Source organism: Pinus tabuliformis, chromosome 2_2 (assembly GCF_031772625.1).
Source record: "Pinus tabuliformis cultivar Carrire ecotype Pingquan chromosome 2_2, CPIR1, whole genome shotgun sequence".
NCBI lineage: Eukaryota > Viridiplantae > Streptophyta > Pinopsida > Pinales > Pinaceae > Pinus > Pinus tabuliformis.
In genome coordinates, this window is record NC_142300.1 from 595,564,135 (window position 1) to 595,583,480 (window position 19,346).

General features: G+C 36.2%; 1 pseudogene; it reads right to left on the reverse strand.

The window, feature by feature from the left end:
* Positions 1-10,283: 10,283 nt before the first annotated feature.
* On the reverse strand, positions 10,284-12,252 carry LOC149194060 (subtilisin-like protease SBT2.3 pseudogene; annotated as a pseudogene).
* Between the last annotated feature and the right edge of the window lie 7,094 nt (positions 12,253-19,346).

The following is a 19,346-nucleotide window of genomic DNA, read 5'->3' on the forward strand; positions in this document are numbered from 1 at the left end:
AGAAGGGGGGTTGTTGCTGGCCACAACAATTGGCAATTCACTTGGGAGAACCAGTTATCTCTGCTGTTCTTTTGAACTTTCAAAACTTCCAAAACAGAAAATTTTCCAGAAAATTAAACTTTACTATAGAAAGACTAGGTACATTATGCTTTTGCCTATCAATGATATTTTGTTTCTTCTTTTTCCCAGCTTTGATTATTTACTCCCTCAAGCCAGTCTTTGTATCTACATCAGTCATTACTTGGTTTATAAAGATAAAAACAAAGTCTTCTCTGTAAATCAGTTTTAAATATGCTCATTTGTCGTAGGTAGAGCCTCTGCTGCCAGCAAGTGTTTATAGCTTCGACAGGGTTACCTGTTACCCAGCAATGATCCTGTATCCTACTTAGAGAAATTTACAATTTTCAAAGAAAAATCCATTTCCACACTTTTGCTTTCATTTTATTTTTATCCTTAAAGAACAATGTCCTGGTTTGGTAGCCAATTCATGACACAGTCATTCACTGATTTATAATTTTGCTGAACAAGCTGGCTCGTGATGAGACCCCTTGTCTTTTGATTGCAACAATCTTGAGTCATTGCCCTGTTGTGGTATGCACTAATGGCAAAGTCAACAAGCTATAATATCTATGATCATGATAAGTTGGCTCGTGATGAGACCTCTTACTCTTTAAGTTAAAGTGTATCTTTGGATCATTCTCTGAATATTGTAGTTTCCTAGATGGGGAGGAAGTCATTGTTTCCTTAAGACAGCTCTGGACGACAATGATAAAGTTTTTTGGAAAGAGCCTTTCTACAAAGAATCTTTATTTTTTTATTGATACCTTTCATTGGACTGAAATAAAACAATTTCTAACTAAAGGTGGCTTTTCGTCAAAATTTACAAAGTCGAAACTAATATCATTTCTAGGTCTAGAGTCTTTAACTGTATCTTTCAATAGTAATGATTAATTTTTCAAAAAGAATTCTATTTATACAAGTGAAAAAACAAAATCTAGAAGAGAATTTGTGTCTTTTTCGTGAATCTCAAATGTAACCATTTACAACTGGTTTTATTATGAAAAGAAAAACAACTACTTCTACAAAAATAGAAGAATGATCTTCTATGGAAAATATTTTTTAAGAACCTGACCATTAACAGGTAAAGAATCTCTTTTCCTTGTTAAATCTTGTAACATAAAGGTAGACGGACCTATGACTTCTATGATTTGAAAAGGACCAAGCCACATTCTTTGAAATTTTGTATGTTTTCCTTTTTCCTCATGAGCCTTGTCCCATTTTAAAACTAGATCTCCCATTTGAAAATCTTTTCTGGATATCATATTGGAATCAAAAGAGGCTTTTACTAATGCTTGGTGATGAGCATGAGTTATCTTAGCCCGTTTTCATTGTTCTTCTAACTTAATTAATTCCTCCTGCCTTAGTTGTAAGGAAGAAGCTGGTGCTTCATCAATATATTGAACTAAGGCTAAAGAAGGAATCACCAGATGTGTTGGAAGAACCACTTCTTTCCCATAAACTAAATTAAAGGGAGAAGTGCCGATAGAGGCTTTCTGCGTTATTCGATTGCCCATAAAGCATATATTAAAGACTTATGCCAATTTTTATGATTTTGGTCAATGGTTTGCTTAATGATTCTAATTAACTTCTTATTTGTAGATTCAGCTAACCCATTCCCTTGTGGGTAATAATTGGCAGAGTATTTAAGCTTGAAACCCCTTTTGAGTGCAAATTGAGTCATTGCATTACCAGAAAAATATGATACATTATCAAACATTAAAGCAGAAGGCAACCCAAACCTGGTGATTATGAACTGATCTATGAACTCGATGATATTTTCAGTGTTATCCGTCTTGAGTGGAACTGCTTCTACCCATTTATTAAAGTAATATTTTGCTGTAAGGATATATCTATGCTTCTTAGAAGAGTGAGGAACGATCTCACCTATTACGTCTAATCCCCACTGATCGAAAGGCTGTTCAATGTTAACTGGTTACAGTGGCAAGGATGGTTTCTTTTGCCTCCCAGCAGCAGTTTGACAGACTTGACATTTCCTTACGTAGTTATGTGCATCTTTGAATAATGTAGGCCAGTAATAGTCTGCGCGTAAAATTTTGTGAGCAGTAGCGTCTCCAGCGTAGTGTCCGCCTGTTGGCCCATCGTGGAGTTCCTGCAAGACTTTTTCAGCTTCAGATTTCTCAAGACATCTAAGGAGAACAAAATCATAATTTATCCTCAAAAGAACGTCATTCACGAGTTGATATTGTTTGGCTTTTAACCTTAGAGCTCTTTTCTTGGTATGGTCGAGATTTGAAGGAGCATACCCATTCTTTAGATAATAAATAATATCAGCGTATAATGACTCAACATCGTTTAGGCTTACCTCGTACACTTGTACCTCTGCAGATGGATTTTCGGACATTAGCGATGCTCCCGCCAGCATTTTGCAAAAGCCTTGACCTTTTACAATATTTGCTGGTTTGATTTCTACATCATATTCCTGTAAGGCTATAACCCAATTAGCCCTTTTCTCACCCACATCCTTCTGTACTAGAAGATTTCTTACTGCTGGAAACGATACTATGATTTTGGTATGTGTTTTGAGTAAAAAAGGTCTGAAATATTTAATTGCTTTGAAAATAGCATAAGCTTGCTTCTCCACATCTGAATAATTCAACTTAGCTCCTTGTAAATTGGAACTGAAAAAAGCAATTGGAGCTTCCACCGTTTCTTGATTTGCTTAAGTGAGTATCGCAGCGTATGATTTATTCGAGGCAAATGTATACAAAATAAAAGGATCAGAAAAATTTGGAGTGGCTAAAGATGGAGCATTAATTATTGCTTATTTGATCAGATTGAATGCCTCATGTTTGTCTTGGTCCCATTTAAAATTTACATTCCTTTTAATCATTGCTTGTAAAGTAGACACGATTCTTGAAAAGTCTAGAACAAATCTCTTTACAAAGTTAATCTGGCTAAGGAAAGATTGCATGAATTTCTTGTTATGAGGTAAGGGTACTGCGAAAATTTCCTTGATTCTGTCAGGATCAATGTGAATTCCAGATTTTGACACTATGAATCCTAGGAGTTTTCCTTCACTTAACGCAAAAAAGGATTTTTTCGGGTTAAGTGAAATCCCATACCTTAAAATTTTTTGGAAGATTTGTTTTAAATCTCTAAGATGGTTATTTCGTTTCTTGGAATACACAGTTATATCATCCAAATAGATCACCACTGATTATTAACTAACCCCTTGAATGCGATGTCCATGGCTCTCTGAAATGTGGCACCTGCGTTAATCAATCCAAATGGCATCTTTTGATATGCGTATGTGCCCCATTTAGTTCTAAATGTAGTTTTTAATTGATCATCGAGATGTACCAATACTTGATTGTATCATGAGAATCCATCCAAGAATGACATTAATTCTGAGCCCGTGACTACCTGCAGTATTTTTTCCATGGGGGGCAAAGGAAAATTATCCTTTTGGCAGGCCTTGTTAAGATTTCGAAAGTCAATGCAGATTCTAATATCTCCATTTTTATTTCTAACAGGCACCATATTGGAGACCCATTTAGAATTTCTAATGGGAAATATTATTTTGGCTTTCAATAAGTTAGTGAGTTCAGTTTTGATCTGATTTTCTAAATTGGGATGGATTTTTCTCAACTTTTGTTTGGACAAGTTTTTCATTGTTAAGATAGTCTTCGACAAAATCACATAACCAATCTTTTGTCGACGCGTTTCGAACCAACCAGTGTGGTTCATCGTCAGTACAAGTTGAAGAACCAATCCGGCTTAGCTAGATTAAATAGAGTGTGCAGAGACTCCAACGACTATAATGCTAACGGCTAATTTGACCTAATGAACCTGGTCAAACTACTAAAATAGTTAATTAATATTTCTAGAAATAGTTAAAATAGGTAAATAAAGGAATTCATTTGTTAATTTAAGTATAATATTAATATTTTAATTATAATGGTCATTATATAATATATATTCAATGATTTAATATTATTCAATTATTATTTAAATAATTGAATAATAATAAATTAATTTAAAAATAGATATATTATTAATATTATTTCGAATATTAGGAGAATCTATAGTATAATATTAATATTTTAATTATAATGGTCATTATATAATATATATTTTAAATGATTTATTATTATTTAATTATATTATTAAATAATTAATATTAATAATATATTTATTTAATAATAAATAGATATATCATTAAATAATTGAATTCATTTGTTAGATTAAAAATAAATAGATATATTATTAATATTATTTCAATTATTAAGAGAATCTATAGTATAATATTAATATTTTAATTATAATGGTCATTATATAATATATATTAAATGATTTAATATTATTCAATTAATTACACGTGAATGGTACAAAATCACTACTATTTTTATAATTTAGTTACATTAGGTAATTATGTAATAATTACTTAATGGTCCATTGGTAAGTTAGTTCTTCATTATTTAAATATAATGGTCATTAAAATAATAAGTTATATAAAATAATATATGTTTATTGAATACTCTATAACTACTAAATAATTATTAATCCCAAACAAATTGTTAAAACATTATTCTTCCTAGAGTTTTGTTATCCTAGGTAAATGCCATAATTAAGGGTAAAGTCCTTATCCTTTAAACTTAATGGTCAAATAATCAATATTAGTTCAATATTTTTTATTACCTATAGGGTTGAATGATTATTACTAAAATTATAACTAAAATTATTGGTCTATCATAATTTATCCTTTAAACCTAAGGTTAAGTTTCTATTAATAATCGATATTTATTCAATATTTATTTATTCAAAAAATATTAAAGTCAACTATGTTATAAGGTAAATATTATTATTATTTATAACGATTAGAAAAGGGGTCTTTTTAGACATCATAGAAATAATTATCAAGGTATAATTAATAAATTTATGAAAAAATAATAATAAATGCCCAATAGTATTATAAATAGGTTAAGGATAATACACTAATAAGCCCGAGACTGATTCCTAACTTATTAAAGGCTCAAACACTCCAAAATAATCGGCGAATTAAATAGGTTAAGGATAATACACTAATAAGCTCGAGACTGATTCCTAAGTTATTAAAGGCTCAAACACTCCAAAGTTTTTCATTATCGTTCATTGGGATAGTATGTTGGATGATGGAGGTGTCGTTTGTTTTGAGTTCGTCATAATTCCAAGCAAAGAAACTTTTGTATTGTCTCAAGAGACAAATATACGCTAATTTTTCTTCAGGGGCTAGGCCAATGCCTAGGTTGATATTCTGTAATTTGGCCTCAGTTCCTAGATTTACTAATTCATAATTCAAATTTGAACTTTGGAGTTTTGAATTGGTAGATATTTTGAATCGATCTTTCAAATCATAAAGGTCTTCTAATTTTACTATTGATTTAGGTATAGCATTGTTAGTACTATCCTGTTGCAATTGTTAGTCATGTTGGTCTTCGTCAATTATTTGATTGGTGTAGGATTCTTCAGATGTGAGAAAACTCACGATATCAGGATCGTGGTTGGAATCCTCCAATTGGTAATGTTATCAGGAATATATGGTCTAAAATTTAACTCAATTGAAAATCGGTCAGGGCTAAAATCTTCTGAAGGAATTATCTTGGAAGCTACGTTGGCTAAGAGGTCTGCGCTAGCATTCTAGAGTCTAGGAATTGATGAAATATTAAATGTTATAAAGTGTTCAGTCAGATATTGAACTAAATATTGGTAATGCTTTAAATGACCTGATAAACAGTGTATAGTGTTACGTACCTGTCTGATTACAATTTCAGAATCTCCGAAAATTTGAAGGTATTTGACGTCTAATCTGATTGCCTTGTATAGTCCTTGGATTAAAGCCTCGTATTCTGCGGTATTGTTGGTGCAATCAAATTCGAGTCTACAAGTTAGCATAGTTTTATCTCCCTCTGGGCTTACTAACACACACCCTACTCCTGCTCCTTCGTTAGACTTAGAACCATCAAAAAATAGTTTCCAAAACAAAGATTTATTTACAGGACTATCTATAGAATTAATACATTTAGAACTATCTGTTTGAGAGAAATTTTCTACTTGAGATAAAACAGAATGTTCTAAGGTGAAGTATGAGCATTAAAGTTTCCTAGGAAAAAATCTACTGAATAGTTGCCGATGATGTTAGAATTATATGCTACTGGTTCATTTTCTCCCTCGAGTTCTGTTACTATTTATTTCTGATGTCGTTCGCGTTCAAATTTTATTTGGTTGGGTTTACCATTGTAAGGGAGCCACATATGCGACCAGTCAGTTGCAAAGTATCCATGAAGTTTTTCTGACCAGTCTCTGCTAAGAATTAAGCCATAAAATTCTGGAATATCAGCAACTAAAATGTCGATAACTTGACATACCTTTGGGTTGGATGACAACCTTATGGTAACCTGATTTAATTCGCCAATCACTTCAACTTGCGATCGATCTAGCTAAACTATGTGCACAATGGATTTCTATGGTTGAACGTTCAATTTTGCACATATTGATCTTGGTAAAATATTTGATGAAGCTCCAGAATCGACTAAGCAATTATGCACGTTTTTATTGAAAATTTCATAAGTAAGGAGAAATGGGGGAGTATGAGATCTCAATCTTCATCCAATTAAGGCAATATCATTTGTATCAACTTTATTCATCGCATTAGTTGGAGGTCTTCCCATGTCATGGGAAGCTTGAGAGATTATAGCGGCTGGTAAAGGTGCAACTGGTACAGCATGTAATTCTTTCAAAAGTACTTTTTGCTAGTGTTTTAACTTGCTCAATTCAAAAAGAGTAATATTGGCCCTAGTCTTTTTCATATCTTCTATGATATTATACTCCATTTCGTCCAAAACGATTAGCGTTTTAGATGGAGTTGATGTGTCTGTTTGGACTGGGCTGGTTTGAGTCGCTTTAGGTGATGTTTTCTTGGCTGTGACTTTTTCCTTAGTCATTGAGCTTGCGCTCTTTGGCTTAGGTGTAGGTTGAGGAGGATCAAGTTGATTTCTGCTATGAGTACTGACCGTGAATGCCTCTTGATCCTCTTCATCTGGGAGGATGAAATCCCACATACCTTGTAACTCTACAACTTCCTCTTCATCGGTATGTTGTTCGGTAGCGATTTCCTCTTCTTCTTCTTCTAATTCAACACTTGTGATTGTGTTAGGGGGTTTGGAATCGGTTGAAGGATTTCTTTTAAAAGACCTGTACGGATTTTTAGAAGAAGTTTCTGCTACTTGTTTCTTAATGTCTACCATCTCGTTAGACATGGTCTTCAAAACTTTTTGTAATCCTTCTAAATCGAATGGATCTTTTGGTTGTTTTTTCTTGAGATCTTCTTTGCAATACACCTTCTTATATCTTTGTTCTTCTATCACATTTTTCTTTTCTAGGGCCATAATACATTTCTCTACTACTATCACTTCTTTCATATTTTCAACTAAGGTTGTTTTGTTAGCCCTATCAACAAAGATTGCTATGTTTGATGTGTTAGCGCTTGAATCTGCCTCAGGCTGAAGGAAGGCGAGGTTCAAGGCAACATCAAACCAAGCTCAGCCTCGTAGCTAGCCCTACGAGGACAGGAGAGGTCTCTCTCCGGGTCTATCTCAATAAAATGATCAATAGAGTCCGAGATGACTTAAAATGGGAAAAGATTTTAGGCTAGTAAATGAATTTGAATGAGGGATATTTGATTTAATGACTAAGTTGTTGGGTTGTGTGGGAGAAGGACAGCATGAGCAGAGATTTAACCAAAGGCACAGGATATTTCATAAGGCGATATAAGCATGATATTTTAGCAATCGAATTGAAATTAAATGGGGTGAAAAGACTGTTTAAGAAGGCTGAAAAGGGCATTAATGTATGAATCCTTTCCAGGCAGAAGAAAACACATAAAGACTGAACACTTCCTTAAGGCAGAGCAATGACTGAATTCTACCTTTCTCACTTAAAAGTATTCAGCTAGAAACGATCATGAATGAACTGCAAAACATCACAGGATACATATGAAATAGAAAAAAAAGACACATGCCAAAACTCATACCGCAAGAATCTTATAAATCAGAGCTGCACCATTTAATTATTTCTCTGTCAAAACTGTAGAGTGATAGTGCTGGGTTTTCTCTTCCCACACTTTTTCTCAGAACTCAGAACCATTTACACATAATTTTCATACAATAAATAGACTCAGGAATGGGAAAACAGATCGATTTGAGAATAGGGGCCATTTCACCTAAAATCATGAGAATAGGAAAGGTCTGCTCTAAAAAGGAGCAGCGTTACATTTGTTTGTTGATGCCCAATTAAAAGACAGAATCTGGAGTGTAGACCCTTAGAATTGCAACTGCAGTTAAAAATATACCATCGGTTCCTATCTTTTTGCTGCGGTGACTCTTCACCTTACGCTGGTGCTTTGAATCAAAAACTAATTTTCAATAAACGGTTTTCCACTAAATTTTTGCCTTTAATGAACGCACCCAGCTGCAATTTGCTAAGCTCAACACGTGTCTCCATTTTGCAGAAATTACTTTTATCACTGATCTGAGAGAGCTGGTCTAATGAAAGTGTAACAATGACCACCCAGCACACCTCCACTGTGAACCAAAACACTATGAAGAGTATATAAATCACGCACACTTCTATCAGCATATGGAGAGAGATATTTGCCATTGTCTCTGTCTGAGTCAAGTGAAGTAGAAATTCATTTCGATCATTTATCTTGACCATTGTGTCTCACATGAAATCATATTCAACGCTTCACTGAAGTTGTGGTACGGGGAAAACTGAGGAAAAGAACACCTTTTCTTGCCTTCTGAAGTCCATATTGCTCTACGCAATATTTGTTATCACCATCAATTTTTTCAACTTCAACATACTTATCAAATGAAGCATAGACATCTCAACGGCCTTTAACATCAAGTTGTAGATCATATAATGATTCCTTCCTTGTAGATTTATAATCCACATTTACGCACTCGATGTAGTTCAAATGATGTCTTTCAAATAGATGCTTTATTGTATCCTCACCAGCTATGCCCTTCATTTGTCTTCTAATTTCTCGCAGAGTACTTGGTTTAGCTCCTGCAAATCCTCTGTTGTAGTGTGCTCCACTTCCATGCTACAGAGAGGCGTAGAGAAATCTATATCATGCTTCTTTAAAAAAAGCTCGAAGCCCACGAGTGGATCTTGTGAGATATGCAGCACATGTATTCTCCAATTTCGCATTTAAACTACCTCCCACAAACATGACTATAAACTGTTGAGTGCAAAAATAAATGGTATCACATGTCTTTTTCCTAAACATGTAATATATGGAACGAAATGAATCTTCCCAGGCTGATTGTCGTTTTGACAGGAACTCATTCTTTGCAACATAGTATTATTCAACATCTGGCACCAGTTTAAGTGAAGAGGAAGAAATTAGGCGCATATTAACTTTCAAGCTCAAATCCCAAGGTACTCTATCTCCAGCCATTGGAAAATCATGTCCAAAACTGTTAGCATGCAAGGATGATCCTAAATTTCCCAATAAACCTGTAGAGTCATGAGGTTGAGCGACAATAGTTGAGGCCTTATTATTTGCCAATCCCTTAAACGCCTTGGTCATATCAACAGTCGTTCTTGAAGACCAAGCAGGAGAACTCGAAGAGCACTCAGCAACGTTAGGAAAGTTGTTATATTCTTTGACACTTAGCTTTTAACTCAACGTTCTTGTTTGTATATGCACTATTTATGGAGATATCTGGATTACCAGATGAAGCGTGATTTCCATTCGTTCTCCAAATAAATTTTGATGAAAGCTTCACATCAGACGGTGTGGAACATCGGTTGGTCTCTTTTATCTGTTTCTTTGCCATGGTAGATGTCTTTGTGGCATTTCAGGCTTTGACTTATCACCTTCCCCATTTGAATCAAAACCAATTTTTTATACTCAGCATCCAGATGTCTAGTTTTGCAAGCATATCTCCCAACGTGTCCTAAGAGCATTTCATAGCCGCTATATGCTCTATATTATTTCCATTCTTTCTGCTGTGGAAATTCTGTAGCTTCTCCAAATTCCTCTGGAAATTCAACACATCTGTCATTGTGCGACAGCTGTAGTCTTCTCAAATTAGGAAATTTTTTGCAGTCCTTTATAAACATTGGCCATGGAGTCATCGTATTGTAACTCTAGGTCCATGAGGTTCTGAAGTCCAAATATCCATTTGGGTACCACGCATTTAGTCAGACTAACCGTTTCAAGGCGTTCCATAACTTCCAAGTAGAAGGATTCTTCCAAAGCTAGGTGCAGTACTATTACCGGTGGCATTGAGGAATACTGTAAGCTTCTGGGTCTCCCAATGTGAAACTGTAAATGATGTGGGTGCAACAGAAACAGAAACACCAAATGGCACACTCCAAAGAGCCTTGTAACTCTCATTTACTGCTATATTCAGAAAGCTCCTCTCAATGGTATGAGAATTGATCAAACTAGCTACTGTGATTGAAGGAACGTTGAGGTCGGAACTAATTCCAACATTTGAACTACATACATCACCGGTGTAATTGAGAACAAGAGGTGCAGATCCATTTATGGTACATAGGAACGCAATATAATTTTCATAACCTGCATTGAAGATGAGTCTGGGATCCAAGGCAGCAGTTGGATTCACAAATCCACTTCCCATGTCAAAAGGTGTGGCTGGAATTGCATCGGCATCTGGATTGCTGTAGGAATGTTGTGCCATAATTGGTAACCCTTGATTGTCATTGAGTGATATAGTGGTGGATAGTACAGAAGCAATGGCTGCTGGGTTAAATTTGGGGTATTTTTGTTTCACTAGAGCTTCCACTCCCGCTATATGAGGTGCTGCCATGCATGTTCCCGATAACATTGCAAAATTCTCGCCTTCAAATTCAGCTGAATCTGTGCCAACAGAGTTTCAAGTAGCCCAGATGAGATTACCGAGAGCTATTATATCTGGTTTCAGTATATCTGCTACATCGAAGATTGTCCTGCGGATTGGGCCCCCTTGAAGAATAATACACGACTTTGGGTGCGTTCTCGCTGTAATCTGCTTTCAATCCTCCAAGGACTCTGGAAACTCCTCCAAACTTAACAATGTTGTTAGATTCATCTCTAGTGATGGAGTCACTGTAGTATTTCAGAAAAGTCTTAGAATCGTCTGAAGAGGAAATGATCAATCTCGACATCGTTAAAGGGACTGGATTGAACAGAAACCCAACCACAAAAGGGTCTATGTAGAAGATGATGTCCACTGCACTCAAATTGTTAGCAGTCATAACTGCTTGTCTCACATAAGAAAGACCAAGGACAAACCTTATTGTGTAGCTACAGATCAAGATGTTTCCTTCAACTAGATGTTGTTCCAGCTCACTGGGATCTTGGCATTCATTGGCATACATATCATCAGTTCCATTCTTCTAGGCATGAGTTGCAGCAACTAGATTGTACATATCATCATCATCTGTTCCAGGAGCAAGTCCAACTCCTGAGATTGTGATATTGTTGCCAAGAACTATAGAATTATTATAACTACGATCATCGGCAGCAGCTCCCGCTGTGAATATCCATGGGCCGAAGGACCAAATACTCTTTGGAGAAGGTCCAGCGTTTCCTGTAGCTTGAACGACAAATATTCCAACTTTCATAGCGGACATCAAAGCCATGTCTATTGGGTTAAATAAAGTCGCAATCCTAGAAGGTGGCCTGTTAGGTATGATTGACAGAGATAGTATATCAATCCCATCTTGAGCTGCCTGGAATAAACATGTGCAAAAAATCGCCAATTCATACTGTTGTCTGTCAAGAAGACGTCTACTGATCTATAGCTGCCACAATATCTGCATTCTAATTTTGGCTTTCGGTCCTTTCACCATTTAAACTCTAATGTTTTCACTTCTAAACACATCATACATGAATAAAATCACTGAACAGGCCCTATCGACTTATTTGGAGAAGAATTGAGCTGAAACAAATTGAGTTTTTGATGAATCGATGATGAACTTCGGCCTTAGGACTCTGTGCACTGCACGCACTCCCAGTGGGCCGCGCCTAGTGAGTGCATCGCGCCAGCATTAATTTTACACTGCGGAGGAGCACCCCATGTGCCGCGTGGCCCATGTGCACCGCACCTTCTTCCTATGCGCCGCGCAACTCCGTTTCAACAAAATTTCGACCTCCAACATTGATTTTGCTTTCTCCATGTTTTCCCTTCAGTTCTCTGACGTTATTTGGCATGCAAATGAGATGTTAGAACACAGAAATGTCTCTTATGATAGGGATTTGACTTTCTATTTGTGCACAACAACTGAACTTCCGCACTTTTCAATTTTAATACAAACTCTGTTCTACAAGTTTTCCTTTTCGATTTTATGAAATTGAAGGATAGGCTCTTGGTTGATTCGTGCAAGAATGATGACCTTTGGACTTTGGAAAAGGATGAGGAGAGGCTGCTTGCGAGATATTCCATGATAAAATTACCAACTCATTACAAACATTAAAAATTGACGATTTCTTCTTCAAAACAGAGTTTTGAAGAAGAAATATTTGTGAGCGTTAATGATGATGCAACTCTTGAAATAAGAAACTTATTGAACCTCCCTCTAGCCTGCAAGCGTTATTTCACACTTCTGGAGACAAAACCCTGGACTCAAGAATTAAAATGACTCTTTTTGACCAAAATGGCATTTGATGACAAGAAATGAACCTGGGTGAATTTGATTCTGACAAGGCTGAGTCTAACATGATGGTAAAGCAGTGATGTACCATTCACTTCACACTTCTTCGCTAGGTTGGGAAGTAGTAGGAATTTTGTTTAAGATTTTATTGAAACGTAAATTGAAATCTTTGATAGGTTCTCTTGACTCGGCCCTAAGGTTAGACAAGTCGTTGATCAGTGTTGCCGTAGACCTGTCATCACCGAACTTGGTCAGGAATTGTTCTTGGAAGATATCCCAACTAGTAATAGATCCAGATGGTAATGAGAAATACCATGATTTGGCTGTTCCTTGCAGAGTATAAGGAAAAAGTCGAACAACAACATCTTCGTTAACAACTCCATTGAGATTTATGGATAGCATAAAGTTATTTATATGTTCTTCCGCTAGCATGCCTACCTCAGGATTAAACTTAGGCAGCCATTTTTCAGGATGGGTCGGTAGCTGACTCAAGGGTGAAGGCATTAAGACTGCCCCTAGGTTATTCCATGGAGATTGAGCCATCGCTGAACTACTAATAGAGGAAAGCGCAGAAGATGATCCCTGCGGTTGAGAAGATGAGGATATTATGGCTCCAGATGGTTGAGAAGGAGTTGAGGAAGTTCCAGTAGGCTGATGGACAATGATCTAAAGTGGAGGAGTGGATGGTTGACTTCGCGGTGAAGAGGTTGAGATGGATGATGATGATGAAAGAGTCTCACTATTAGACCCTTTAGGAGACTTCCTTGCTCTCTTCCTAGTAGGTAGAGGTAATTCGGTTGGCTAAACACCAAACTTTTTGCTCTTTAACCTGGTAAGAGGATGAGCAGGGTTGTATTGTGAAGTCACGCTACCTTGAGATTTATCAGATTTTTGAGGAGATATAGAAAATAACTGAAGTTTGTGAATCAAAGATTCAACTTCAGGAGGTTCAATGGTAGATTTTTCTGAAATGTCAGGGTTTGTGGCAGCGGCTGTTGCTCTAGCGACTTCTGACTCTGGATTTAAAGATTCTAAATGCAATGGAGAAGTCGGGGGAGATGGTGAGGGTGATTTACTCTCAGAATGGTATTTAGATTTAGATTTTCTTGCCATTCACAGTTCGAGGCCCTCCTTCTAGCACCAAATATGTTGAAGCCCTGAAAGTCGGGTCTACAACAAGGGGGATACCCACCCGGTCCAGACCTTGGTTAGTAGCTCCTTTTCTGTTTGGTATAGTGGGTCTGACTGGAGATATGGGACCAGTTTCCCAATTTATGTGTGTGTGTGTGATGGACTGATATTTCTCTTACTAACAGTTTCTAAATGGAATACTTTTACTCTAACTCTAATCTAATAATATAGAAATTGCATTTTAATAAACAGAAATATCTAAGTCTACACTAACCCGGGGTGTAACCTTTCTTTTATGCGATCTAAAAGGATTTCAAATAACAACCGGCAATAAAGATCATTCAACTGTTATGAGAAAAGAATTCAATAAAGATGAACCACTTCGTATAAAAAGTTAGACGAAACAGTTCTGAAAAACATATCGCATAATAAGCTATTCATACATTAAGCATAAATAAATAGCTATCACCGTACAAAAGTGCCAAATGATAACTCAGGCATTCATACATCAATATATAAATAACTAAACATGAAAATCACTTTAACACAAGGGCAGAAATAGTTAAGAGATAGAAGTACCATTTATAACTAGTCCTACTCATGAGCTTCAAGCGATAATGATTTATCTCTTCTTGATCTAACATCCACTAAGAGTACAAAAGTGCAACATCATTAGCAGATATCAAATGCAAATATTAATAAATATTGTTCCATTCATTCATCAAAACCTCCTCAGAGGGTACAAAAGTGCATGTTCTGGGGATAAGTTTTTGACAAATTTCAGGACCCTTCTCTAAATGCATGAGAAGGGTTTAAATACTACTAACTAAATCTAAAAATAAATTATTACAAAAATGTAGGATGCGGTTTAAATGACCGTCCTCATTTTAGGAAAATAAAACAAAATTAAAACTAAAATTGAATCTAAAATTAAAACTACTTCTGTATCTGGTCCTTGAAATCGCACGCATGCAGCATTTGTTTGAGAAGAGTCGGCTGGCCGACTTCTGATTTTAGCTGGGCTGAGAAAACAGAATCGACAAGAGCTGGCGCCATTTTTTCGGCCGTATTGATAATACACTTAAGAGTCATCCACTGGCTATGTGGCTTTACCAAGTATGCCCAGTAATAATTCCAGTTCAACTTGGTTAACCCTTGGATTGCTTCTGCCTTTTCTTGAGCTTTCTGCTTCTAATTTGTCTCTATCGTTGCTTTCTTGCAATTTTCGGGGCTTGCAGGTGACTGGGCAATTAGCAGCTTTCCTTTTCGAGAAATGTTTCTCAGCGATGTGCGATTAGCACCTAGGAAACTGCCTCTGTTTCTCGGTCTGGACTTCCTTGATGCGTTTTTCGCCTTTTGCGCTTTTTCCTTTTAGCGGATATAAAGCTAAAAATTTGTAAAAACAATAATTCCATAAGCTCTTGACCCTGAGTCTTAAACTGTCTATTTCTGATATCAACGCTGTTTAGTATCCACTTAACCATGTCCGTATATGGGAGAATTTTGGGCCTTGCTGCTATCCGGTGCAAGAACGAGCAAGCTAGCTCTGTGATGGATGCCTTAGAAGAACTATGTGAGCCCGTAGTAGCAATAACTTCCATTACTCTGGGATTCTCCTCCTCAAGCAGATTATACATGCCTTCCCACGTAGCAATTCCTGCGTCTCTGTTACAGGCCGTGTCTGTATACAAGGGCACCATTTCTTTCTCTTCAGAGCTCGGAGCTTTGCTTTTCTTTCCCATTTTATCCTGTGTATTGCTTTGTATCGTTCTCTGTTCTCCATTCCTGCAATTCACAAGTGAAGTGAAAATAATGACAAGGAAGGGTGATGGGAAAGTTTTAAATTCCGAAGATGCATAAAGTATACCACCTTACGTGAGATGATTTTTCGATAAGAACGAAACCATATTCCATTAATAACTAGCAACTAACTCATTTATTAGCATTAAAGCGCATATCCGGTGTCATTTTATGGAGAATACTTTTTTGAACCATGCGCCCGAAAGATCTGCGATGAATCGATTTTGCGATTTGCTTCGCAATATCGCAGATCGCAACATCACAGAATCATAGCATCGCTGAGTTGATCGCTCATGACATCGCATTATCGCATTGTCGTTGATATCGTGAAATCGCAATATCACAATATCGCAGATCGCAGGAACGTGATATATGACAATCTTTGTTATTATGTTTTCTGTGAAATGTGATTTGCGATATGCATCATCGCATATTGGCAGTTTAGGATGTTTCAATATAAGTTGTGCATAATGTATGTGATGCAATATTTTATTATCACGTATCGCGATCTCACAATGTTGGAATTCGGCTCATAAGGTGGTATCCTGTCATATTTTTTTTGCGATGCGATATTTCCCAAGGAAAGGCTTTATCTTACCTTATCATAAAACTTAGATTTTTAGATTTTCCAAGGGGATTTCCTAAGTTTATGATGGTAAGTTTTATTCGAAAAGGAGATCTAAGCACTAATTGATTTTTGAATTTTTTAACTAAGGGTCCCCACTTATTTAGCATTAGGAATAATACTAAATAAGAAGGGGGGTTGTTGTTGGCCACAATAGGCCGATCAAACCATCACGCAACCAAAAATCGTATATAATGGTTGCAACAGAATATTTAACTAAGTGGATGGAAGCAGTAGCGTTACCAAGAGCAATAGATCAAACTGTTATTAACTTTATTTTCAAAGTTTTTGTGTGGTATGGTTTACCTAGAGAAGTGATTACTGATGGGGGGCCACAATTCATGGGTCACAACATTGCTGCTACACTGAAAAATCATCACATTACACACATAATTACCTCTTCGTATGACCCGCAGGCGAACGGGTAGGTATAGAGCACCAACAATGTTATCGAAACTATTCTAACGAAGACAGTCTCATCGCATAGACAAGACTGGACTACTCGACTACTAGAGGCCTTGTGGGCGTATCACAAAACTTGGAGAAACACTACTGGATACTCTCCATATAGGTTGGTATTTGGTAAGGAACCCATTTTCCCCATAAAATTTTAAATACAAACACTAAGGATAGCCTAGGAGGTAGGACTGGAATTAATTGAAGCCTAGGTTAATAGGTTACAATAAATGAATGAATTAGATGAAATTTGACTATTGGCTCTACAACATATTGCACTTATTCAACAGCAAAGAGCCAAATGGCATGATGCCCTTATTAAGAAAAAGACATTTCATGAGGGCGACTGGCCACTTCTATATGATTTGAGGTTCCAAAACTTCCCTGGAAAACTGCAGACTAGATGGCTAGGCCCTTACGAAATAAAGAAAGTACATGAAAATGACACCCTTACGTTGGCCACCATTGATGGGTTTGGTTCTTCTTTTAAAGCAAATGGGCATTGGGTACACCTCTACCAAAAACCATTTACCAGAGAATCTTTCTACCAGTAGATACTTGAGGACCCCACCATGCAAGTTTTAGCTTAAGAGGGCAATCCCTCGGCATCTTCATAATGATAAAAGTTATTTCTTCATTGTACAATATGTAAATATGGTTGCTAATTTGATTTTCTTTTCTTTCTTTTTTCTTTCCTCTATTGTTCAAACTTTTGAACAATACTTTTTTGCACACTTTTGTTGTTCAAACTTTTGAACAACATTTTTCTTTGTGTTTTTGTTGTTCAAAAATTTGAACAACTGTTGTTCAAACTTTTAAACAACACTTTTTTCCCCATTTTTGTTGTTCAAAGTTTTGAACAACATTTTTCTTCGTGTTTTTACTATTCAAACTTTTGAACAACACTTTTTCTCGCATTTTTGTTGTTCAAACTTTCGAACAACACTTTTCTTCGAATTTTTGCTGTTCAAACTTTTGAACAACACTTTTTCCTGCATTTTTGTTGTTCAAACTTTTGAACATCACTTTTCTTCCATGTGTTGTTGTTCAAACTTTTGAACAACACCTTTTTATTTTTGTTGTTTAACAACACTTTTTGTGTATTTGGCACTGCTATTCAAACTTTTGAACAACACTTTTTCTTTCGACTATGTTGCTGTTCAATGTATTGAACATCACTTCTTTTCCTTTTGTGTGATTTCTCTTAGCTTATCTTAGCCCCATTTTGTTTTATTTTCATGGCAGGAAGTACACTACTTTCATGAGGGCAAGAAGTATGGATCCTATTGAAGGGAGTTAATATTATTAACGTTATGATCTTTAATAGGACAACCTCTTGATGATAGATTCCTTTCAAGAAAAGGGACACAATTATCTAGATACTACTCTATTGCATTGTCTTCTCATGTACCTGATATTGATGGATCATCTTGAATACCATGCTGGTTCTACTTCTCCTACTTATAAATTTCTCTGTCTATAATAAATAAAACTATGGGCATATTTTTTTCTATTGTCATATTCAACTTTTCCCACTATCCTTGCTCTTAAGGAGTATTGAGACTGCCTTTATTTATCATAAAAATATGTAACAATAGTAAAATTTTGTTTGCAGATAGAGGATAGGGGGTTTCATTAAGAGCCAGCCTACCATGTTCATAAGGCTATAGAAAAGTGGCATTCCCACTATGGCTACCACACGAGGGTTATGATCCATTGGACAACTAGAATATCCTTAGAACAGGAGGTCTCATCACGAGTTAGATTGAAAACTTTTGCTACATCCCAGTGAATGGCGGTGTGGTCATCAGGTTACCACGCCAGCACATTGATCTCTTCTGTAGAACAACAATGGAATTTTCCACTTATGAATTGAGGATCCTAGCTCATAAGGGTTAAAAAGCAATCCTGCCGAGGCTATGGACGCCTGTTAAAGCAGAGGCTTTGCCTATGGTATTGAAGTGATATTTTAATGTCAATAATCATTATAATACCATCTTCTTATTCTTTCTTTTTTGGAGAATTTTTTCCCTAATTTTTGTTACAACCTTTATGCATGAGATAATGTTTTTTTTTATCAATCATATCATTCCTAGCTAAGGTAACGTCAGTATAACATCTCTTTTCCATATTGCTATCCTTTTTCGCACAACCTATCATCAACCGAAAGTGTCTTATCTTTTATTTCATAACTACATTTTTACACTCCACTCTCATTATAACCATACCTCTTGCCGTCCTGCCATTGATATGCGTACTCTGTCTCATTTACTACCATACCCTTCACCCTCTTGCCTTGACGTCAGAACAACACATCCCTATCTATTCGGTCATAGGCGACCTCTCATTTGAAGGTGGGGGAGGACTCCCATTACACCCTTGCATGCACTATATTTATTTTATTGGATTTCATAAGTTGCTACGGTATCCCATGATGAAACGGCATGTGGCAATATGATGGTCCTTGCATTAATAATATTAATTATCAGGGAAATGCCGCTTAATGAAACCTAGCCATTACATCTGCTTCTTGTTCTATCTCACCATTGTTGTTCTCTGTTGTATGTTTCTTGCTATTGTTGTTCTCTACTGCGTTTTTCTTTCCTAT